The sequence below is a fragment of the Ambystoma mexicanum genome, chromosome 5q (genome assembly GCF_040938575.1).
Source record: "Ambystoma mexicanum isolate Mex_15411 chromosome 5q, UKY_AmexF1_1, whole genome shotgun sequence".
In the NCBI taxonomy this organism is placed as follows: Eukaryota; Metazoa; Chordata; class Amphibia; order Caudata; family Ambystomatidae; genus Ambystoma; species Ambystoma mexicanum.
Window position 1 is genome coordinate 342,893,201 of NC_090933.1, and position 26,724 is coordinate 342,919,924.

A 26,724-nucleotide genomic window follows, 5' to 3' on the forward strand; every position below is an offset into this window, starting at 1 on the left:
GAATCAGTACAAGAAACACAAATGAGTTAGTAGATGACACATTCAAGAGAAAAGACTACCAAAACATCCAACTAATGGAGAACAGTGTTCAATTTAAATCAGAAGAAATTAAGATCTTCCTAAGAGCGAATGGCATAAAAACACTGCATCAGTGCTGTTTACCACACCCAAACAAATGGCATGGTGGAAATAAAGTTTTTAGGGTTTGCATACCGTGGGCATGGTTTGCACAAGTGGATTGGCAAACAGCTTTGATGTTCTCAGTGGGTCACACAGTTTTTCCCCACAAGAGTGGGTCCTCTTTTGTGATGATGAGGGGTAGGAAACCTAAGACAGTTATGTCCACGATGGCTACAAATGACAACTCACCTGTCCCTACAGCACAATAAAGTAGAAAAGAAAAATGAAGCCCTGGCGGGCTGCCAACGAGGAGCTGCATTTCAGAAAGAAGTCATGGTCCACCATATCCCACAGCGTAGGAAGCTGGGTTAGAATGAACACCGCTGTCAGTGTTACAGTCAGGTCTCCTTCACAGGAGGGTTTCGAACCAGGGTAGAGGGATGGTATTGAGAAACGACAAAGACACAGGGCTATCCATGAGAATGCTAGATCGGGCATTATCAGGGAACATCCTCCACATGAGCCCATTCAGACCATTTGTTCAGGAAAACCTACCAGGGCCCATTGAACAGGCCCAAGAAGGTAGGATTGTGATTGCCATACTTCAAGGACTATCTGAGGCAACTGTAACTGAAACCACAGAAAAATAGGGGAAGAGGTATTTGGTGGAAATGAGCAAATGTGTGGCACATGTTCCAGCATCTGTGGGGGGTTCCACCAGGAGGATTCTTAGGGAAGCAGTTGGTGCCAGGAGAACAGAGCTAGTGGAGACGATTGTATCAGCTTAATAAGAGAGAATTCAGTTTATCTTACTGGTGTTCCTCAATTACTGACTATATTAATGTCATTAAACGAGTTCCAAACCGGTGCCTTTTTGCTCATGTGCACGTTTCTCTCTCTTTGGTCCAGCTCAACTTAGTAGTTTCTCTTTTTGTATCTATCTGTTTTGAAATCCACACCATCTCACTTATTTTCCTTCTATATTGTATATCTTCCGTCCCACAAAAGACTGCAGCATGTTAATCGAGGCACAGAATGTTGTGCTTTTGGAAGCAGTCTGGAGTCCAGAAAGACGATGGAGCAGGGGCCTGTGAGGTAAGAAGAGGGAGCGAGGGAAATCAGGGAGAGAAGAATGGGGGTGATGAATGTGCGGCCATGCAGCAGAACAGAGGTGAGGGAGAGAAAAGGACAAGGGGAAGGAAGTAAAAGAGTGACCTTGCAGGGGACGGTCTTTTAGCAGGTGGTACTCCGGATCATTGCTCTTTTACAAGTGACGTTCGGCCATAGACCCCTTCCATTGCATACCGCCTACTTCTAGCATTTGTCCTGCTTCGCTCAAGAGACTTTTCTCTGTTCTTAATATTCTTCCTTTATTTTATCCCAGTCCCTTCTTCATTAATCTCATGTTCTTACTCATCTAAGTTTTGTACTCTGTCTCACTTCAAACTAGTTCTAGTTGTCTGTTTTTTTTTTACCTGCCCCTTTCACTTCTCTTTAGTTTCGGTTCTCCTCTGTATTTCCCTCACTTTTCTCCACTTCTGTTCTCTACAATGTTGGCATCGCTCCTCCCCAGTTCTTGATTTAGCAGGATGGCCGATTACTTGTTCCATCCTAAGTAATCATGGTTCCTTTTAATTCCCGAGAGGAGTTAATATTTTTTTTAAATGTTCATGAACCCTCCATTTACGAATCATGGGAACAAAGATTTGTATTAATTGAAGTTCTTGAAAAATGTGAATTAAATGTGTTCTTTCTGCCCCAATTCTAAAAAGTTATGTTTTTGAGGATCCCCCAGCTAATCACTACAAGAGGTTTCCCTACTAGCTGATGTCCATGACTAGGGATACCCCAGGTTTTCCATGCAAAATTAGGGTGCCCTTGGCAGCACAATTGTTATCGAGATATTGCTCCTTCCAATGTCCAGCTCTGAGTGCTAGAGAAGTCCCAGTGTGTAATTTCGGTATCTGTGAAATGCACGCTTTCAAGAGAACCTGCAATCTCGCTTTAAGAATGCCCCATAAACCGTTTGGAAAAAACATTATATACGCCACTGATTTATTTTGGGGCAACATACTTGCCAACATTGTGTCACCAAAAAGATGTAGGATTTTTCAGGTTTCAAAAATAATAATTCCCATAACGATGACATCACAGGAAAATACAAAGCATACATTGTGGGCACCATTGAAGCATTCTAAAATACACAACCCATCAAACAGCACAACATGGAAAGATGTTGAAATGTTCAAATTGTACGTTCTGAATGGTAACTTAACACCAAATTCAATTACCCAACTTCACAGAAGGTAATCACACAGAGCTGGTAGGCAACGTTTGCCACTGCTCTGTAGCGACAGCCCAGGCAGTACATATTTATTGCAAGTTGAACACTGAATGACACAGCGACTGATACCCCCCTCAGATTGCCAGATGCTGTGTGATGGTGTTACGCTCTGCCACTTGCCTTCACTGGTGGTTCACCTAAGGGTTGTACCAGCAAGAGTGCAGGACAGAGTCAAGTAGCTGTCAGGTCAGTGGATTGGTCTGAGCCAAATCAAAGTAATCACCTACCAGCCCACTGCACAGACAGACTAATTAATGTGTTGCATGCTTTGTTGTGGAGCTTGCCTTAGAGCCACATAAATTACCTGCCACTGTAAAAAGCAGTGGGACCTGTCACTGAAATCTGTAGGGTAGGACTGCTTAAAAAGCTGTAGCCTACTGCCTAAATCTGTAGGCTTGGCAAGTATGGGGCAATGGAACACCAAAGATAACCATAACCGATGCATTTCTTGTATCTTCTAAGTGAGGAACACAAATAAACCCGGAACCCCATTACAGCGACTGCGCAGGGGAGGCGGGCACCTGCAGTGTGCGTAGGAGGACGTCATATCAGGTGGCCCCGTTCCCCGCCGAGTAATATGTGGCATAAATGAAGAGTGGCGAAAGAGGAGAGGAAAGTTGTAACAAATAGAAAAGATATAACTGTCACAGCACCTCCTCTACGCAGTACGTGTGCGTCGGCGCCACAGCCGCCCGTCGCCTCTGCCAATGCGCGCCCGCCAAACAGCTCTCATTACCTTTGTCATATGTCAAAACAGCGCGATTAAAAATCAATGCCCTGAGTCGAAACTAATACAAGGATCACGTAATGGCTCGCACAGAAAGGGGAAACCGCGGGGATGAACCGGCCTTTCACAAGCTTCCCGCGAACGCTCGCCGGGACGCCGTGCTCGTTCTTTTCAGAAAATGCCATTTTGTGTTTCTTCAATAGGTATACAGTTAGAATCCCATCTGCATTCCCATTTAGCGAGGCGCGGGGACAGGGAGGCAATTAACGGCCCAACAGAGAGGTTCGCCCAGAGCCTGAACCGCGCGCGAAGGGGCCACCCAGTTGCAGCCCTGGCCATTGACGAGCACAAACGAGGGGCCTAACCCTAAAAGAAAGAAATATAAAAATTCGCTGGCATATGAGGACCACCAGTTTGCCTCTTTTTCCTTCCCTTTCTTCGCAGATAAAATACATTGTCTGCGGGTTCGACCTTTATTGATGCGTTCTCCTTGGTTATGGGCTGTCCGGGCCCTTTGAAGCCACTCGCGGCCTTTGTCTCGCCACTCGCTCCATGAGGCAGCTCGGCACATTCATCAGCTGCTTTTCTGCCGTTTAAAATAACCGCGGCCTGTTTCAAATGCTCATTGCAGGCTCCATTCGCTGGAGGTTGAGTGCCCCAATAACGTACAAACGTGACGCAGATGATAAATAGTTGTAACAGTACAGGAATCGAGCTAAAAACGGCCTGTCCTTGTTCTGTCCAGTTTTGCTTATTGTGTAGGTGGGACCTTATTTTAAAGCGTTTTCTAGCCGTGACTGTGGCATACTCCTTAAATATTCATAATATGAGCATCAATACATGAGCCGAGGCGAGGCCCATGTGCATAGGTTTCATTTTCAAAGGCGCAACCTACAGTGTGTCGAACTATGTACAGGGTGCATGCATGGCGTGTGTGCAGTTGTGGTTGTGGGCAGGGGAGTTTCCGGGACGAGGCTCAGGCCGGGCAATGGACATTTTGGAGAACACCTGCACCGCCATAACTTGCATGGGCATTCAAAGGCATTTCCCAATATGGGGTGCTCGCTTATGCGCACAACTTACACACCTGAATGATCGGGGCAAAATAAGCCCCCACCCCCTCTCTGGAATGCCCTGCCTGCTGATCTACGGAAAAAACATCCTCCGCTCTATACTTTTTGTTAAAAACTGAAGACTTATTTGTTTCAATACAAATCTGGGCAGAAAGGGCTTAACTGGTTATGTAGGAATGGAACAGCTGCGCCCAGATGCAGGTTTCCTGCTTGTTTCCGAAAGGATATGCACTACATACATTCCAAATCAATCAATCAACATGCACTGTCCTCTGCCACTCCCCACAAATCTCCAACTTACCTTTCCTGGCTTCCGCTCTGGACTGTCTAATTGTGCTCCCTCATTGCCCTGAAAATAATAGATACAAAATAGACACTAAAGGCCCCAAAAATAATCTATTTGTTTCTATGTTGATAGGAAATGCCCTATTGTTCCTGGCTCCGCATGATGTCAGATGCTGCCCTAAAGAAGGACCTGAATGTTCGAAATGCATTGCCCATCATATCTGCCTCTGAAGCATTTGTGACAAAGGAGCAACATTAAAACATATGGGGGCTCGTATGGGCCAGTGGCAAAATGGGATTGCAAGGCCGTAAAAGCCTTGAGTAATGCCTTTCAATCACCACAAGACACATTTTCATGCATGTGTATGGCGGAGATGAGGGTTGGAATGCAACCTGCATTCCTGCTGCTTCGCTTCCTCTCCGCCATACAAATGCGCCAACATTTGGACCCACATGTATTTTCATGGCGGCTCAAATGCTAGAGATCCCTATGGAATCCGACAGCTTTATGCAGCAGCATAAAGAAGGCAGACCCCTTAGGCATCAATTGTAAACGCTGCCTTTTAATTGTGAACACTGCTTACCATGCGCGCATAGTAAGCAGTGCTCACAATGAAAATTAAACGCTGCCCGATATGCGGGCATTGTTTTGTAACTGTCTGCTGAAGAGTTTATGACCACATATAACCATTCACCAAGAAAAGATGACAACCCATACGTGCTACACTTGTTTTTTTAAATTGACACTGCTTTACCCAAAAGAGAGTCATTACTTCTTATGACAGCAGCAAACATATTCAGTCTTCCCGATCTGCGGCTCCCATTTTGGTGCAACTTCCTTATCACCTTAGCTCTCAGGTACCCCTCTTCTCTCTTTCACTGTGTGTTTCAGTCACCGTCACTGCTGCAGTCATGTGGCAAAACACACTGATCGTCCCGTGTGAACGACTTAAGTGCTCCTTCCCAATATGGAATACGTACAACATGTAATCGATCACTCAAAAATAAAATACAGTTTGTTCAGCTGGCATGAAATATACTTCTCAATAGACAAACTTTTTGTTAATCCAGGTAACTGAAACACAAAGGGGGCCCTTTTACCCAAAACGGAAATGGCTCGCATGGGGACCACCAGCGATTGCAGTTGGGTACCCCGCATGCAATTTTTATTAGTCTTAAAGCGGAGAGTAAAACTTTCTGCTCCTGCTGATTTTGGTGTGGTTCGGAGGCATAAGAGGGAAGGAAAGCAGAGATATGACCTCCACTTAGCTTTCCTCCTCAGTCGCGGCAGAGCAATAGCTTTTATGTCTACAGGAGATTTTCATGCACGTGCAACACCAAAGATTCCAATGGAAAATGCCTTGATTTGCAACTTCTAATGACCTGGCGGATTCCATTGGAATCCTTTATAAAACGCCACCTAGAAAGCATAATTGAGGGCAGTGTTTGATATGCACAATACGGAGCATAAAACTGGAGAGTTAACGAGATTTTCCTTCGTTTTACGCAAGTGCAATCATTGGCAGTCCCCTGGATGCCATTTCCATTTTTAGAAAAATGGCCCCCAACACTCTGTATTAAAACCAGGAAGAAGCTTATCATGCTCCAAAAATCAAAACGACTGATGTCAGAATAGGCACAGGAAAGAAGAGAGGAGCATTCTGGGAAGAATGTGTTGAGTACACTAATATGACATTCCCATTCAACAACTTTATGCTTAACTTCTTTCATCTGCCTACAACTCATGTATTTTAAACACACACTCTACATATGTAAACACTTCTTTGCATGCATCGTCAAAGCAGTAGGTTCTGTTACTAAAATCTGCAGGACTATTTAAAGCAGAGCACATCATGGGGGTATTCTTTACAATTTCTTCCTGTTCCTCTCACAACATTCTCTCCATTTTTCATTCATACACCTGTTATAGGGATACACTCCAACCTGCAAATATTCTCATACAATGCTACGAAAATACATCTAACGCGGAATTCAAAAAAAACAATTTATTACAGATCATTAATTTCAAACAAAATTGAAGCTTGCAAGTGGGGTTATTAAGTGAGTGAATACAGTACTCATGCTCAATGTATTTATAATCTAGAGCAGTGGTCTTCAAACTTCTTCGTCCTGGGCCTCATGGGACAAGATTTGAGCAGCCCGGGCCCCCCCAAAAATGCCAAAATAGACAGTATGTACAAATGGCTATGAACTATTGCACGCACCCTACTCCCAGTTTAGTTTCTGGGCTCCCCCACCTGCTCCCATTACAGTCGCTGGGCTCCCTCATCCCACTCTTACCCAGTGCCTGGGCTCTCCCCACCTCATCACAACCCTGGGCTCCCACCACTATCCCAGTGCTCCTGCCGATCCTGCTCCCACCAAAGTCCCTGGGCTCCTCCCACCCCGTTGCCAACACAGTCCGAGGGCCAGTGGTAGCTGGTGAAATTTTTAAGTGGAGGGGCATAAATATTTCCCATAAAAATGCCATAGCGACCGAGCGCAGCGAAGACCCCCCCGAACCAATGGGCGATCGTGGGGGTTTTTCCACCCGTGAATTAAAAAAAAAGAATGGGTAAAATTTTGCATTTTAGAGCATACTTAAAAAAATGGGTAAAAAGCCAAACAGTTTAGAATTGGTGCTGGGGGGCATGGGAGAAAGCATGGTATTTTTGACTGGACATCTATGAAAGATATCCAGTTAAAAAAATACCATCCCTGCCCCCTGGTCTCTACGGCGCCTCAGAAGGAGAGCTGATTTTGGCAGGTGGGTAGGGGGATTGTGCAACAAAGGCATTTTTAAATGCCTTTGTTGTACAACCCTCCTTCCCTCCTCTACCCCCACTCACCAAAATCAGCTCAACGGACCAAAACAAACACCCCCACACACACACACACACACACACACATACATTCACACAGCAACCACTCTATCATTCATGCAAGCACCCATCACCATACATTCACTCATAACACAAGCATACACGCATCCATACACATATTTAAATAAAAAATAAATGAACATAAACATACCTTATGCAGGGGCCTGCGCATGGGTGCTGAAATGCCCCGCTCCAGGTTGCTCTGTCTGTATGTGCGAGGCGGCACAGGAGCTCCACCTCGCACATGCAGACTTGGAGTGCCCCAGCCAGCATTTCCAAGGAGCTATGCAAGGCTGGCGAAGCAAAACACCCCCAGAATTACATGGCTCAATGAGCAGGTGCAGCTGGGGAACTGAACTGTCAAAGGGAAACAGTGTTTCTCTTTAACAGTTCAGCCAGCCCAGAAGCACTTCCTCAGCTGGAAAAAGCTCCTCCACTCCCCCATAGTGGATGAGGGAGCCACTGGGTGGTTGCCCCCTCGCGCATTATGGATGAGCCACCATTCTCGGACTAGCCTCTGGGGAAATAGGGCAATGTCCATACCAAAATTGCTAGGGTAGGCCAGTCAAAATGGGCCACTTTTTGATCAACGTGTGGCAGTTTGATGAGTTACTTCACTATGCAGCTGGTAGTTTTGACCATTGTTGCTGAATAAATATTCTTTAAATATCACAATTTGCTTACATTCTAACAAAAAGCACCCCCTTGGGTACTATTCAAACAGTCTGTGACTTAAGGAATGAATATCCATATGCAACTGAGGGCCACTTTTTTATTGGTGCCTGAGACAGTTTCATGGCCCAGTCCGACAATGTGAGCAGCCCCCGCCCATTTCCACCAATCTAAAAAATAAATAAACATTCCCCACCCCCTCGGATGCAGCTGCGCCCCCCTGTGGGAGCACGCCCAACAATTTAAATACCTCTAATCTAGAGCCTAAGAGTATTATTATTGCATCAGTCTAGACTCATATGTAAGTTACCCATGGGTTGCCGCCCTCAAATGTTGCCATAACCATACTTGTCAACATCGGCTAAACCCTGGATACCAACAAAAAAGCCATATTTTATAATAGGCTATAGATGTCAAGTCTTAGACCTCATATCCTATAAATGCAATGGATTTGATTAAAAAGAATATCGACACAGGTGTGTTTCGGCCTTCTTGTTCGGGGTCCACTCTACCCACGGAGCACCCCTGTAATTCATCCATTGGCCTTCATCAGGATAGAATACATTTGTGCCCCAACTTTTTCTTTATAAAAAAAGCTTCTTATATCGGTTGGAAAGAATCTTCTTGCTTCATTGTACAGCTCTTGGGACCCTTGATAGTCGCCCCTTAATGCATTTAAAGCAATTTCACGCTCGTCATTGCTAGGCAATTTCATAATTTTCGAGAACATCCATGTACATTTTTCTCACGGTCAACTTCGAGCCGCCTCGAAAATGCAAACAGTCCTCAACGTGGAAGACAGGAAGAAATCGAACTGAAGTACACACTTAGGCGTGTAAAGTGATCTGGAAAAGGCAGTGAATATGTTGTGGACATGACCACAAGTTGGGCATGAGAAAAATATTCTCAGACAACACTACGAAAATACATCTAAATCTGTTTTAAAATATGTTTTCATTTATCACAGACCATTGTTTTCAAACGAAATTGAAGCTTGAAAGTGGGAAAGTGAGTCAATACAGTACTCGTGCTCAATGTAACAGTAGTGACATTGCATGGGTCTAGACTCGTATAGAGCTCCTGGAGACTGCCCCTGGGTGGTAGCGGTGTGCGGTTTAAATCAACATAGGATAACGCAACAGGTGTATGAATGAAAATGGGGAGAATGTTGTGAGAGGAAGAAGAAGAAAATGTAAAGAGTACCCCCACTATGCGCTGTGTTGATAGGAGTGTAATCCGGGTAGATGGAGGTACTGGTCCGGGCCCAACCTTTGTATGGACTACTGAGCATCACCCTACTACTTAAATCTGTGGGGTTGGCAAGTATGATGTTCTTACTCAACTAGTTTGTCTCAAAAGAATCAACAACTGGCAGTGATTCATGAACGCGGGCAGCTGTTTTCGAGCAGCCAGGCCTATTATTTGCCCCCGGCCGCCGCTGCAAGGGCACTGTAGGGTGAGCGCGAGGGACATGGCAGGAGAATGAAGATTTACGCACTTTTGGCCATCGGTTTCTCATTCTATCCACCCCTTCCCCGCAGCCTTTACAAGGCGCTGTCAATCCTTCTTGACTGGCTTCAGCAGTTTGAAGTTAATTCTTTTTGTTTCACAGCCCACCCACAGGCCCAAGTAATTTCCAATTGTACTGCGTCACGTGCAGAGTTTTTAGTCACATGCCATCTGAATGGCAGGTGGCCGCTGAAACCAAATTAATCAATTTCCAACTGTGCCCAAGCCCTATTACTGCAGTTAAAAGGGAAATCTTTAAAATATGCAGACAAATCCCCTTGGAGTTGGAGGGATGGCGGTAGGTGGGAGCCTAAAGAGGTGGGAGTGAGGGGGCCATGCATGCCTGTGCAGTTTGCAGAGTGTAATTACTATCTGGGATCATTCTGTTGGATCGGAATGGGAGGTGGGAGGGAGGGGAGTGAGGGTGGAGGGGGGGGGGTAATGAACACGTTCAAGTACAATGCCACCCATAGCCCTATTAAGGAAGGGAAATGTACCGGTGTCTGCATCTAGAAGCCCCCTCTCCCTCCTCCCTCCCCAAAGGGTTTTTTTTCTTCCCCTTATGGAATGTGTTTTAAATAGATTATCCACACGAAGACGCCTTTGCCATGCGATTCACTCAAGCTCTGGGGTCTGCGGCAGACATTGACAGGCTCATTCAGAGTGAGCCACAAACACAATTATCGCACGAATAAAATCGAAGTGCCTAATTCGACAATGATGCACGTCGGTCTGGCGCATAGCAGGGTGAAGGCTTGGGGCAGAGTTAGGGCTGAGCATTCCTGCCTGCCTCATAAGTGCTGCCAGTGTTGCGGCTCACATAAGGCACACAGTAGCCGGCGACCCAAAGCATGCCCACACATGCCACCGGCCTTACCACCATCAAACAATGGCGCTAACACTCCTCACTTCCGTTAACATAACCAGACATGCAGACCCATGCGTCAACATACCCAGAAATAGCATAGAGTGAAGTAGCAGGGACCCACGTCCTGCGCACGTTCCCATCATCCACTGCAAACAACATATCTTGCTATTCATTCCCACACACAAACACACATGCAGACACATTTTGTTTCATGGATGTTATGTCCTCGGTTGAAAACTGTGCTGCATGATGGTGCAGCTTACTGGCAAATAACAAGGGACGTCCTGGGAGACTCTCTGCCAGACATGAGTCCTGGTTACAAGAGCCTTACCCAGAGTCTTTAGCTCACTATCTTTCACAGAGGAGAAATATCCTAAACATATCAGTCTTTGTCCTGCCCTGGGGCATTCTAGCACCAACATGCTAGGCAATTCTCCTCTGAACAAGAGTACCAACAGCAACGCCAGACATGTGTTTCGGTCTGGTTGAACTTTTTGGGAGCGGCAGGTTACAAGACTATGGCCCCATGAAGATAAATGTGAGACCCACCTCGTGACGGCCCTGGATGGTATGCCAAACTGATCTTCGCCAACCAGACCAACTCAGGCCTGCCCTTCTGTTCCGTTTTCTGACAAAGTTGTCCCTTGGAGATGGGGGTGAGGCCATATAGAAACTATTTTTTTTTTTCGTGTTTTCTTTTCTGTATATAAATCGCTTTCGTCCAAACGCTATACAGTTGAAAGTAGTACAGTAATAATACAAGATTACTGATTATCAGACATTAGGAAATGTTTTTTAATATTCAGTGGAAAGATGATAGAGAAGGGAAGGGGCGAATATGTAGGGGGAGAGAGTTCTAGTTTTTCGTGGCGAGGAGTTCAAAGGACCAGCAACAGTAAGAGACACAGGGGGGTTCGGGCACAGTGAGCCGAAACTGGGTTAGAGCACCAGGAGGGGGGATGGGCTATAAAAGGACAGACAGGAAGAAATATAGAGGGGGAGCGAGACTATGAAGGCACTTGAATACAATGCAAAGAAAATGAAAGAGAAGGCAGGATTCGATGGAAACTCCAAAATCAGAAAGAAGCAGGGAAACTCTATGCTCTGGACCAGAGTATTATTGTACCACAGAAATCCGGAAGAATTGTCCAGAGAGCAAAACTGTGTTGCTTACAAAACGTATCAGTTTTTATTTAATCATGATACAATAATTTGAAAAATGGTCAATCAATGACACAGTACTTTAAAGAACACATTACATATCACAACAGAAAGGGTAAACATTACACATGGCTAAAATTAGTCCATAATCAAAACCATTCATAGTGCAGCATTCAAACCATACAACATTCAAAGTGACATTCATCCAAACAACACTAGCTAAAAATGACAAAATTGATTCATATTCGGGAGTGAGCACAATCCTCGCATCCCGTCTAATTATTTTAATATTTAGAAAAACATACAATAGAAATGATTAAAACAATCTATCATAAGGGCGGATCTAAGAGTGAAGATGTAGTGTAGATCACATCCCTGGGGAACAAAACTCAACCGGTTTTTATGTGGTATGTCTATTGCACAACGTCTTCATCAGGAGCTATGCAACGAAAGACTGCAAGAGAAGAGCATTACTGCATAAGTATGCAGCAGTGCCCCACCCCATAAAACAAACTCAAAAGTTTAAAGTGTATTGTGTACCCACCATGTGCCACCTTTTATAAACCATTTAAAGAGAAAGTGAAATATTTAGGTGCTGGGAAAGTCAAGTGGAATCAGAAACACATCCCAGTAGCGGAGGTATATTTAAAAAGGCCAAACACAGGGGTGCCTGCTCCATGCCGTGTGCAGGGGGAGCAACACTAGTTGGAAACACCAATGAGAGGCTAGAGAGAAGAGAGAGGCATATGCACCAGATCAATTAAGGTGGCTAAGTGACCAAAGGAATCAGGGTCCAAAAGGTGCGCTAATGGATAATAAGCCAAACTGACCTCACACAGTCAGCCAATCACTGACACGATGGATGGAAGGAGTATCTATACTGGAATGAGAGCCCAGCAAGGGCTACAGCTGTTCATGAGCTAAAAAACACGTATAGCGCAAATAAAACCAAGGGAAGATAAGCACTACACAGAAATTGCTAACTGGAAAAGTAAGTAGATTACCTGTCAGAGCAGGGGACTGTGCTTGATGGTGCCCATCGTTGGTAAATCCGATGAAGTGGCCTACTGGGTGTTGGATACGGTAAGTAGGCTCGTATCAGCTTCAGATGCCTAGGCTATCTGTGGACCAAATAATAGTATGAGTGTAGGCTCAGACTATGTTCACAAGGAAGAGGCAGACAATATATATACTAAAACAGTTGGTAAATAGTACAAGGGTCTTCCCATGGAGCAGAACAATTGCCACTGTTGTAAACTAAAGAACAAGTATCTAATCGCTGCAGCAGAAAAATGCTGTGCTGGGACAGGTGGTAATTAACAAAAAAGAGGGGAGGGGTTACGGGAGCCTATCCGTAAACCAAGCTGAAAGGCACTGTTTATGGGCTAGATAACAAGTGTCTAGGCGCTACAGGGACTAATGCTGTAGCCATGTGGTGTCCCCAAGGACCGAGGAAACCCCCGGAGTCAGATTGCAAGGTACAGCAGGGCTTTACAGTCATAGAGAAATGCTAACATGTACATATTGGGCGCATGTTCAGATGAAGGGCAGTCAAACACCGAAGGGCTGTAAAATAAAAAATGAGAATGAAGGCACCCAGACTTACTTGATACTTTGTGCGCGGGCTGGAGAAGAGGGTAGCTGTGAGGCAATCAAGCGACCCGCTCGCGGAGCTGAAGTGAGGGGTAGCTATGAGGAAATCAAGCGACCCACTCGCGAAGCTCAGCGCAGTCACGTACTGCGTTCACGGGAGCGCGGATAATGCGCTAATTCGAACACATCCCACAATGTAGGTTACATGACCAAAGCCCAACACATCACCAGGCTAAGTAGCGTAATGCTAGACAGCCTCTGCATCAGAGTATCCGGCCCGCCCAGCGTAAAGCTAGAAAGAGGACTGGTGCGGAGCCTCATTTGATGCCGCGGCTACTGTGAGAAATGTAGGTACAGATGTACCAGAGGCATGGGCCAATTAAAAGGGTAATCCCAAGGCAAGAGTGGTATTGCCAAGCTCACAGGAGTGCCAGTATGGCACCACAGTGAAGCCAATTCCCAAAGGTAGAAATCAAAAAATGAGAAAAGGCCTGGAGAACTATAATGTGCAATGTAAAACAGCAGTAACTGAAATACAGCACAACCCACTCATGTCAATCCAATATATATGCAGGTGAGAATATACACCTGGCAGTGGCAACCCCTGCCCAGGGTTGGAAATGTCAGCTGCATATAATATACATGAGCATAGTCCCTGATGAATAACAGCCATGCGAAAATAGGCTGTAAGTTAAGATAAAAATGGGTGAAAGTCTATACCAGCCACACATTATTGGGCTGGAACTATGTATGCCCATGTCACAACAAATGTTGGCCGTAGAAAAGGCCTGGCTAACCCACATTAAACTCCCATGTTTCCATGGAGTTGAGCCCTTTTTGTAAAGTCCTGAGATTAAAGATCCACATTTGCTCTTTGTATGCCAGTTTGTTAGTAATTTGCACATGGCCATTTGCTGAAATTTTCTCAAGGCAGAACCATCTTAATGAGTCTGCGTCATGACCCCTCTTTAGTAAGTGGGACACAAATGGGGCAGTATTGCAGCGCATCCTGATCTTGGAACGGTGTTCATTAATCCGTACATGTATCTCCCTGGAGGTCTTGCCTATGTAAAGCAAGTTACAAGGGCATTGGATGGCATACACCACATTCTTGCTTTTACACGTGGTGAACGTCCGCAGATCCCATTGTCTGCCTTCATTCACAAAATATGTGGTCTTTTTAGAAAATCTGCAGGCCATACAAGTGGTGCAGAGATAGTGCCCTACCACAGGTTGTAAGTTGACATCCCTAACCACATTGTGTTGAAATGGCAATCTGTTGGCTCGAGTGAGCTTCTGTGCCAGACTCTTCCCTTTTCTAAATGCAAACAGGTTTTTATTTAATTAATATCAGCGGAATTCAGGATCCCCCAAATCTTAAGAATAAGCCCCTTAATAGACTCACTAAACTTGCAGAAAGTGGAGACGCAAACAATCTGTTCGCTTTCTGTGTTTTTGGGTTGTGCAGTGAGCAGGGCATCACGGTTGGTATAACGCACTCTTTTTCTGGAGTGTTTAATACGTTTTTTGGGGTAGCCATGAAGTAGCAGTCTAGCTTGTAGTATATCTGCATGCTTATTGAAATGGGAAATGTTGGTACAATTACGTTGTAACCGTAGGAACATGCCGTATGGTAAATTGCATAATAGGCTCTTAGGGTGTTGGCTCTTAAATTGCAGAGTGGTATTGTGTTCTGTTGGTTTTCTATACAATTCTGTATGGAGCTACCCTTCATCAACAAAGATGGATAAGTCGAGAAAGGCGAGCCTGGAGGTGGAGAATTAAAACGTGAATTTTAGGTTAGAGTCCACCTGATTGAGCCAAGACATAAATCTATCGAGTGTGACAGAGTCCCCCTCCCAAAGCAGCACGATATCATCTATGTACCGACGGTACAATTTGATGTGTTTGGCAAAAGGATTGGTGGTATTGAGTATATGGTTTTCCTCAAACAAAAACATGAAAATAATGGCTAGGTTAGGAGCAAAGGTACAGCCCATAGCTGTGCCCTTGGTTTGCAGGTAATAGGTATCCTTAGACTTAAAGAAGCTATTGGACAAAACCAGTTCAGCACAATCGGTAAGAAATTCAGTGGGAACAGTATGAGGAAGAGGCAGTCTATCTAACATAATGCGTAGACTGGAGACAGCTTTATCCTGAGGGATATTAGTATAAAGTGCCTCGATGTCTAAAGAAACCAAAATTTGTGTAGAGGCGTCAAAAGGACGTGCTTCAACCAAATTAATGACATCGCTGGAGTCCAAAAGAAACGTGGGAGTGGCCATAGCTAATGGTTTGATGAAGGTGTCAATATATTTAGACATTGGTTCTAAAATAGAACTACATCCAGAAACAATGGGCCGACCTGGAGGCCTGGAGGCATCCTTGTGGACTTTCGGAAGAATGTAAAAGAGAGGAATTCTCTCTTCCGAAGAATTAATAAAGTCATGCTCTTTAGAAGAAAGCCAAGAAAGTGAGCGATGCAAAGATATAATGGAGGAGCAAGAAGAGAGAGAGGGCTGAGGGTCCGAATAGAAAAGTCAAAGACAGAGCAAAGTAGAGCTAGCTGATAGGATGGGAGGCCGATAAGCAGAGCTGAACAATAATTGCGGCGCAAAAAGACAATAGTAGAGATAAGTAGATTTGTAGCATGGAATGAAAGAAAAGGAAGAGCTTTATGGATATTATAAAGATTAAAACGGCAAGTGTGGGCAGTGTTTGAGATGTGAGAGTTGTCGGAGAGAGAGGAAGGAAAAGGAACACCCACATTTTGGGATGAGGTGCTGTTACACTTCGGGCTTCCCTGCGGGCTTCCTTGCAGAATACGATTCCTTTACAAACTCCTCTGTGGAGCAGATACAGGTTGCCATGGCACCTGCACAAACTACGACCGAGTCGGTGTCAGCTGACACGTCCTGCACGTGGAAGACGTACGGCAAGACACGCCCCATACGGCTTTAAAACCACCGTCTTTCAAGGGGCTCGTTGCTGCTAATTAGCATTACAAGCTACAGCGGTTAAGTCTGTTTACTCCTTCGTGTTTCCTCCGCACGAATTCCTAATCTGCTTACCTGGTCCTGACCCTTGCCTGGCTTTTGGATTGGCTTTCGACTGACTGCTACGTTTCTGACCCGGACTTCTCCTGTTTTGGCTTGCGTCCTCCTTTTATCCTGTCGTGCTCACCTGGCTTTTGACACAGAATGTTATTGGAATATTCTTCCTGCTGCCTCTTGCGGTACCTCATCCCAGCTAACTGTTACCAGATGTGGAATGACTTTGCCCTCTTCGCAGGTGACTTGCTATCAATCACCCGGAACTCTTCCACGCCTTATCTTGATGCTTGTGTGCTCAGGTACCTATTTGTAGTTGGCAACTCCATCTCTGCTATTGAATTCATTTCCCTACTGTCTTGATTGGATATTTTCCTTTTGCTGGATTTTGGGACACTGAGTGATCTACCCTGTCTTGTGAACTTGTCTTCAAGTGCATATAAACGCTTTGCTGATTCTGCACCAACCCGGCACTAGTGCGACCCTCGTGCCGCTCGGGTTTATTTCCATATACTAACATTCCTGTTTGTTGTTTTCTCCTATCGTTTTCTCCTGTTTCCTGGACTAGTATCCATCCTGAAAATATCCATATTGCAGGTTGGTTGTCATTGGTTCAATACTTTAGGAAGTCTCTTTAGAATTCTTTCCACTCACTTTGGTTATTCATATTTTTGTAGATTCACCCTGGGGAAGCTCCACTCCAATACTTACCTAGGTATTTTCTGTATTATACTGCTGTTCTGATTGCTTGGTTTATTCTCAACATTGTATAATATATTTGTATTCTTTTGCAGCATTGGTATTGGCGGTGTGTGTTCTCCTCGCTCTTTTATTCAATTGACACCTCTGTCTGTCCCAATCGAAACAGCAGAGAGGTACATTGTAGAAAAGAGCCCCTCTTTGAGGAAGCCTGAGTCTTGTACTCAGGGGAGCTGGGATAGAAGGCTGAATATTGATTCTTGTACAACCATCATATCCAAGTTGACTCATCCACGTCTTGGGCCTACTTCGGAGTGGTGAGTAACAGAATTAGCAGCCACGAACAATGTCCACGGAAGCCAGTGATGCTTTGAATCAAATCGTGCAAATGGTCACGGAGCTACGAACCGACTTGACCAATGCACAAGAGGCACTGCGCCAACGTATGAATGCCATTCAGGCTTTGGTTACCACTCCAGTGCCACAGATGGCCGGTGCTGGTGCTGTGGCTTCAGGATCAGGGTTTCCGCCTCCACAGCAGGAATCAAACCCTATTATGCTTACAACCCAGTTTCCTCTAGCACCTCCTGAACGCTTCCTGAGTGATCCTAAACAATACCGAACCTTCATCAATGAATGCAAACTGGATTTTTCATGCCGTCCTGCTTCATTCCCTACTTCTATGACTAAAGCGGCTTTTGTTTTGTCACATTTAGGAGGCACTGCAGCCGCGTGGGCTAACCCATTGTTAGAATCCAACAGTCATGTTCTCTACAATTGTAATGCCCTTCTTGCTATGATGAGTAAAGTGTTTGATTCACGTTATACTACTCAAGCTACTGACCTGGAACTCTTAAAGAATCGGCAAGGCAACAACTCCCTATTGGTCTATTTGGCCCGTTTCAATCAGCTGGCAGCAGAAACAGATTGGCCCGAAGAGAAGAAAACTGCAGTCTTCTATCAAGGCCTCTGTATTCTTCAACACATCTGTGATGAGTTAAGGACATCCTCTCCACTGTTCCGGTAGTCCCCACGGCATTTGGGGAACTGCTAGATCTAGTCCTTCAGATTGATGCCCGTAAATCCGAAAGACGTGGTGAAAAGAAACCTGCTTTGTTCAGCACGGTTCCAGCAGAGACATCATCCTCTTCACTTCCTGCGCCAGAACCTATGCAGATTGGTGTGGTTTGGGGTCCACTCACCCCTGCTCAACGAGAATACAGTAGATCACACAATCTCTGCACGTATTGTGGGGCCTCTGACCATTTACTGCCCGAATGTCCCAAAAAACCCAAAAGAAAGGCGGGAAACGCCAAATTCCGACAGCAGACGGAGTCCCTACGTTGGGGAGTTCACCTTTGGACTCTACAGTACAGAACCCGAGCCATCTAGTCCGCCTTCCTGTTACATTTTCCTTGAGTCATGGTGGTTCATTCCAGACAACAGCAGTAATTGATTCAGGAGCAACGGGCAATTATGTTGATCAATGCTTTACCTCTATGTCAGGGATACCACTGATTCGCAAAGCTATACCTGAAACAGTGAATGCAATGGACCGTTCGATCCTTGTATCCGGAATGGTAACTCACCAGACGGTTCCATTACACATGAGTACCGACGAAGGCCTATACTGAAGAGATATCATTCGATATCATCGAAGCGCTGGCCTAAAGGGTCATTCTGGGTATTCCATGGCTGATGCTCCATAACCCTGCTATCGATTGGTCGATGTCTCAGATCCAGTTCCCTTCCAACATATGCAATACCCGATGCACTACATTGCTTGGAATTAGCCAGGAAAGTCCTGTCAGGGCACTGGTATCTCCTACTATGCATATTGGAGCCGTTTCTAACAATGCTGTCTCTATGCTACCTTCTCAATATGCAGACTATGCAGATGTATTCGACAAAGGGATGGCAGAGACTCTACCCCCACATAGGGTCTATGATTGTCCAATAAACCTAGTACTGGGGGTAAAGATAGCATCTGGCAGGGTGTATTCGCTCACTCTCAAAGAAGACGAAGTACTTAAAGAGTACATAGACAAGGCTTTGGCCATGGGATGTATTCGTCCATCCAAATCACCAATTGCATCCCTGCTTTTTTTTGTTCCTAAGAAGGAAGGGGACTTACGTCCCTGTATTGACTATTGTGCATTGAATGCAGCTACCATAAAGAACCAGTGCCCCCCTCCCCCTGATCTCTGTTCTCCTCGATCAGTTGGGATCCTCCAAAGTATTTACCAAGCTCGCTCTCAGAGGGGCTTACAATTTGTTCCGTATGAGAAGGGGGGATGAATGGAAGACTGCTTTTAAAACATGTTACGGTCTATTTGAATACCTGGTAATGCCCTTTGAGCTATGTAATGCCCCGGCCACCTTTCAGACATTCATGAACGATTTGTTCTATGACATCCTTGACCAGTTTGTTGTAGACTACCTGGATGACATTTTGATCTATTCACGAAACCAGGTAGACCACGAACTACATGTCAAAACAGTGCTCCAACGTCTGAGGGATCACAAACTGTTTGTAAAAGCCGAAAAGTGCATATTTTACGCCTCAGAGGTGGAATTCTTGGGGTATGACCTTACTTGCAACAGGGTGCGCATGAGCCAGTCCAAAATTAGCGTGATCCTGGAATGGCCTGTGGCCAGTTCAGTCAAATCTTTACAATAATTTCTGGGATTAGCAAATTTCTATAGACGCTTTATCAACGGCTTTTCTGAAATCTCTGCACCTCTTACATCCCTGATAAGTGCCAAGGTGCCATTTGTATGGTCTTCTGAAGCTCAGAAGGCTTTTAATCAGCTAAAAGCCGCCTTCAATTCTGCCCCTGTCCTCAAACATCCCGATCTTGCATTCTTTGTGGAGGCTGACGCCTCGGGCTATGCTCTTGGTGCTGTGTTGTCACAAACCTGTCCTCACTCGGGCAAGATTCATCCCGTTGCCTACTTCTCTCGTAAATTGACACCTTACGAAAGGAACTACTCCATTACGGAACCCGAACTGCTAGCCATCAGAGACGCATTCTTGGAATGGAGATATCACCTCCTGGGGGCCAAACACCTTGTAACGGTATACTCAGATCACTGTAGTCTGTTAGCCTTCAAATCCATGAAATGTCTTATGGCTAGACAGGCACAGTGGCATTTATTCTTTTCACAGTACCAATTTGTTATCACATACCGTCCTGCTAAAGCTCAAGTCTCGACTGACACTCTCTCCCGCCTCCATGCGGGTGGCCAGTCCCAACTGGTCGAAGCACTTCCTCTCCTGCCGAACAATGTTGTTTGCGGGTGTTCGGTTCAGCCCTCTTTAGGTTCGATCATCCTTGATTGGGTCTCAACCCATCCAAAGAAAATCGCTGATTTCAACCTAGAAGTAATTCAGGGTATGCCAGTTATCCAAGGGCGTGTCTATGTACCATCAGGTCAAGCTAGAACCTTGGCTCTCCAGTGGTCCCACGAGTATTTGGTTGCAGCACACCCAGGAAGTCAAAAAAACTATTGAGGCCTTACGGCGTTGGGCCTGGTGGCCTTCCATGGCTCGCAATGTAAAGGACTACATTTTGACCTGTGCCATATGCACCCAATGTAAGACCTCTAGGGCCAAACCAGTAGGCTTATTACAACCTCTGCCTGTTCCGTACAAACCTTGGCAGATGGTGTCAATGGATTTCATTGTGGAACTACCCGACGTCCAGGGTCACGACACCATTTGGGTGATTTTGGATTATTTCACAAAATACACGCTGTGTTATTCTGTTATCCGTTAGGGCTACACATTGGAAACCAATGTATCACATTAACAGTTTTGATTCAAAGGATACTCTCACCTCAGCAGACTGAATAATTCCATGGAAGGCCAATGCTGAAAGCAAAGATCACCCCGACCAACACGCCACTCCCTGCACGGAAACAAAACCCAGAGAAGGAGTACGCGCCCGTCAGGGAAACCCTCTGGGGTAGAAAACCCAGGTCGAAAGTGTATCCCGGTGACTTGAAAGCGGTGTGAAGACAGCGTCACCTGAGGTGATGGAGGTTCAAACTCGGGAAGGATTCTTCTGGAGAGGATGACAATAGAGAGAGGTAAGAGGGAGGAAGAAGGTGAATATGGCAATTAGAAGGTAAGTAACCATAGGACTTCCCCTAACCTCTGAACCAATTGAGTCTTGAATACCTGGAGAGAAGCCGCAGAGGCGGGAGCCACAGAGGACTTGAAAGCAAGAATCCTGTCAAAGAGAGAAAGGTAAGTGAAACTCTAGGAGTGGGAGGCTACGAAGCCCGGAAGGATACTTAGAATATATATCAGACGTGAACTTAATATTACCCGGGAAATGGTAGCAAAATGACCAAGAAACTGAATCGGGATACGAGATGCGGGTAGCAGCCCGATGGATCGGGTACACTTTGAAAGCTGAGGAAAGAATCTGGGAAATAGGTGATAGGCAAAATTAGTTTAAGCTAAAGACAGAATAGGTAGAATCAAAGGGAAATTGGAACTGTCGGGTCTAGTAGCGAACTCACGGTGCATCAGCTAGAACAGTAGTGACGCGAAGAGTTGACAAACTTCGTGATGTATAAGGGATCATGTGACCTGCACGCTGTGCTTCTGGCATACGTGAAAAGGCTGGAACGCTGCATTTGGAACTGTGAACAATGCGATCCGCCATCTTGAAATCACCGCTCCGAATGAAGCCACAGAGTCGGTTCCGGGACCATAAGCAGCACTTCTTCATATGTGTAACAGTATGCCCCCTTCTCCTGGGAGGCGAACCCGGCTTTCCGGGATGTAATCTAAAGAATCGTTGAACCAGTCGGGGTGCGTGAACCCCTGAAGCTGGTTCCCAAGTCCGTTCCGCCGGAGAATACCCCTTCCAGTCCACAAGAAACTGTAATCTCCCTCTATGATATCGGGAGTCACAGATGCTGGCGACTTCATATTCTGGGCCAGTATCCGTCGAAATTGGAGGTGGAGGAGAATTGTCCGACCAATGAAATCAGTCTTGAACAGCAATCTTGATCTCAGACAAATGGAATACAGGATGTATCCGAGACCAGGATGTGGGCAGCTCGAGCTTAACCGCAGCTGAACCCACAAAAGACCGAATCTTGAAAGGACCGAAATACCTTGGGGAGAGTTTAGAGGGAACCAGATGACAGGGAAGAAAGCGAGAGGCCAACCAAACAGATTCTCCCGTTTTCAACTGCGGGATGTCTCGGCGATGTCTATCTGCCATCATCTTGGCTCTATCCTGGGCAGCTTGCATGGAAATCTTCGCAAGTCTATGGCCTTCCTGGATCTCAGATAAGAGGCCATCTACTCCTGGGTAGCATGAAGAGGAGCTGGTAACAAAAGGTACAAATGAGGGGTGAAATCTGTAAGAACAGTGAAAAGGACTAGTGCGAAGTGCCGAGTGTCAAGCATTATTGTAGGCAAATTCAGCAAACGGTAATAACTCAACCCAATTGTCCTGGACAGCTGATACAAAACACTGAAGATAGCTTTCCAGTGTTTGGTTAAGGCGCTCAGTCTGTCCGTTAGTCTGTGGATGATATCCAGAACTGAGCGCCCTCCTGATCCCCAGGACCCGACATGCTCTTTCCCAGAATCTTGATGTGTATTGAGGGCCTCGATCAGAAACCACAGTATCTGGTAAACCGTGTTTGGAAAAGATTTCCAAAATAAAGATCTTAGCCATTCCTTCAGCTTCTGGCAGTTTGGTTAAGGGAGTGAAGTGGGCTAGTTTAGTCAAAGTAATCTATGGTGACCGTTATAGTAGTCTTGTTATGTTAAGGGGAAAGATCTACTATAAAGTCAGTAGAGATCACCTGCCAAGGCTTATCTGGAATCGGTATCCGGGTGAGTAATCCCAGAGGGGGAGTCCTAGGATTTTTGGATTGGGAGCACACGCTACATGCCATTACATAATCCTGTACATCCGTGTGAAGCTTGGCCACCAAAAGTGTTGTTGTACCAAATCTAATGTGCCTTGAACACCTCGATGACCGGCAGCTCGAGAGTCGTGACACATCCTTAACACTTTTCGTTGTAGTTCCAATGTGGGCACCAAGACCTGGCACTTGTTAAAGTAGTAAGAATCGTTCTGGACGAGGTGGTGAGCAGAAGCGATCTCTCTGCAGAATGCTTGATTAGTCTTGGATGCAGTCTTTAATTCTTGTAGAAAATCGGTAATGACTGCGATGAATTTGGCTTTGGGAAATAAGGGTTCAGGACTGAAATGAGAGATGGGAGAGTCTTTACGAGAGAGGGCATCAGCCTTTAGGTTTTGTTTTCCCGGAAGGAAGGTGAATTCGATCCGAAATGGTAGAAAGAAATATGCCCAACCTGCTTGTCGACTATTAGTCGTGTGAGCATTCTGTAAGACCTTGAGATTTTGATGGTCTGTGCGTACTTCGAGGAGAAAGGAGGATCCTAATAATAAGTGTCTCCACTCCTCAAAGGCCCTCTTTATTGCCAATAATTCTTTCTGGAGCACAGAATAGTTCTGCTCCGAGGCATTAAAGGTCTTAGACAGATAAGCGACTGGTCTTTCATCTCCCTGATCCGTGCACTGTAGCAGAACCGCCCCAAATGCATGATGCGAGGCATCAGTTTCTACAAAGAATTGCTTAGTTTAGTCTGGAGGTATCAAAATGGATGCAGAAGTGATAATGGTTTTGAGGGTCTGAAAAGCATTATTGGTGAAATCGTTCCATATGTACGGGATTCCTTTTTTTAGGAGTCGAGTAAGAGGCAATATTATCTCTGAAAAACAAGGAATGAATTTTCTATAGAAATTGGCGAATCCTAGAAAACGTTGAATCTCCTTAAAGTTAGATGGTCTTGGCCATTCGACCACAGCGGAGACCTTCTTTGGATCCATGGAAATACCTTGTGGTGACATCACAAACCCTAGATAAGTCACCTGTCTTTGATGGAATTCACATTTGGAGGCTTTACAGTAAAGCTGGTTCTTCTGCAGCCGGTCAAGTACGGTATTTACATGCCCGATTTGCTCCTCTTGGGTGGAGGAGTATATTAAGATGTCATCCAAATAGATGATAACGAAATGGAACAGGATATTAGAAAAAAGATGGTCCATAAAGCGTTGGAACACCGCAGGAGCATTAACCAAATCAAAGGGCATTACATGGTACTCGTAGTGGCCGAATGGTGTTCTGAACGTGGTTTTCCACTCGTCTCCAGGGGCAATGCGGATGAGATGGTAAGCCCCGCGGAGGTCTAACTTTTTGTAGAATGAGGCTCCTCAAATAGCTTCAAGGATGTCCGGGATCAACGGCATAGGATACATCTCTGCCACCACAATTTTATTGATCCCTCGATAGTCAATACACGGTCAGAGTTCATTCATATCTTTTTTTGGAATGAAGAAGAGTGAAGCTCCAGTGGGAGATACCGATTCGGTAATGAGTCCGTTCCGTAAATTGGCTTGGAGGTATTCTTCGAGGACTTCTTTTTCTCTTTGAGAAAGCACATACATTGTCCCAAAGGGAATAGGTTTATCAGGAAGTAGTTCAATATGACAGTCATCTCTCCTATGAGGTGGTAGTGTCGGGAACTCAGGATTGGAAAACACAGACCAGTATTTTTGATAGCATTCTGGGATAACCTCCAAGTGATTTATTGTGGAAACTAAAGGAGATTTTGAATTTTCAGTCGGGATGTGTATGCCTACAGACTCATGAGACAAGCAATGGTTAACACAATATTCAGAGCCAAGGAAGAGAGTGCCTGCAGACCAGTTAATAAAAGTTTTGTGTCTCCTCAACCACGGAAGACCCAAGATGAGGGGAAAATGAGCCGCTTTGATTAAATCAAAGACTATGGATTCCTTGTGTGCGGCAATCTGGCAAATAACAGGTTCTGTCTGTTCACGGATCGGACCCGAGCTTAACGGATGGCCATCGACTCCTTGAATAGGAGTGATCATAGCTTTGGGTATACAATTTATCCCATGTTTATTTGCCCACTGATCATCTACAAAATTCCCTGCCGCTCCACAGTCGATTAGTGCAAGTATGCCTTGTAAGACCTGTTTGGGCAAGACAATGGTAATAGCAATAACAACCATATTCTGAGTAGAAGCTGCAGTGTCCAGATTTAAATTAACTCGCTTTGGGAATCAGATTCATGAGTCCCTACTGTTGTTCCCCTTGCGTTAGGGCTTTGGAGTTTCCCGACCCCATAGCCTGAGTACGTCGGGGAGGGACCAGGAGGCAGTCTCTTAACACATGAGATGAGGATCCACAATACATGCACAAGCCTAAAGCTTTTGTTCACTCCTTCTCAGCAGCGGATAATGGTCCTCTAACTGTCCCGATTTGCATAGGTTCATCAGTTACCACTGGCTTACTCGTTACAGAATGATACTCGAGTTGGGTCCGAATCCCTCTATTTCTTTTCTTTTCATGTGATCGTTCATGTAAGCGGTAATCGATATGCATGACGATGGTTATCATATCAGCTAGATTGGCCGGACGGGGACCTTTCACAACCTCATCCTTTAGATCGTCTGACAGTCCCCGCCTAAATAATATGAGCAACCTGTCATCAGGCCACACTAACTCGGAGGAAAGCTGCTTGAAGAGCGTGATATAAGTCAAAAGGTCTTTACTACCCTGCTTTAGGTCAAGCAATCTTTCTTGCATGGATACAGTAATCTCTTGTCTACTAAACATTGATTTCAAACTGATGGTAAAGGCAGGGTACGAGTTTAAAATCACATTGTTAGAAGTCACTAAGGGTGTTGCCCAAGCTAAAGCCGGTCCAGCCAGATGAGAAATCACAAACCCGACCTTGTCTTTGTCGGTGGGAAAGAATCGGGATTTAAAGGTAAATTGCACAGTGCAACTATCAAGAAACTCTTTAAGTTTGTGCGGGTCACCGTCAAATTTGCCGGTATTTAAACTCAATGGAGGCGAGTCTGAAAAAGCACGAGCGACCTGTTGTCGCAATTGTGTGTTATCTTGTTTGAGGGATTGCATCTCTAAGGACATAGTTTGCATGGCTGCAATAAGCTGTTGCATTTGCTGTTCCATCGAAATCTCAGTCTGCCGCCTCTTTTTGAGTGTGTCGCTATCTGTTATTCTGTTATCCGCTAGGGCTACAAATTGTAAACCAATGTATCACATTAACAGTTTTGATTCAAAGGATACTCTCACCTCAGCAGACTGAATAATTCCATGGAAGGCCAATGCTGAAAGCAAAGATCAACCCGACCAATGCGCCACTCCCTGCTCGGAAACAAAACCCAGAGAAGGAGTACACGCCCGTCAGGGAAACCCTCTGGGGTAGAAAACCCTGGTCGAAAGTGTATCCCGTTGACTTGGAAGAGGCGTGAAGACAGCGTCACCTGAGGTGATGGAGGTTCAAACTCGGGAAGGCTTCTTCTGGAGAGGATGACAATAGAGAGAGGTAAGAGGGAGGAAGTAGGTGAATATGGCAATTAGAAGGTAAGTAACCATAGGACTTCCCCTAACCTCTGAACCAGTCGAGTCTTGAATACCTGGAGAGAAGCCGCAGAGGCGGGAGCCACAGAGGACTTGAAAGCAAGAATCCTGTCAAAGAGAGAAAGGTAAGTGAAACTCTAGGAGTGGGAGGCTACGAAGCCAAGAAGGATACTTAGAATATATATTAGATGTGAACTTAATATTACCCGGGAAATGGTAGCGAAATGACCAAGAAACTGAATCGGGATACGAGATGCGGGTAGC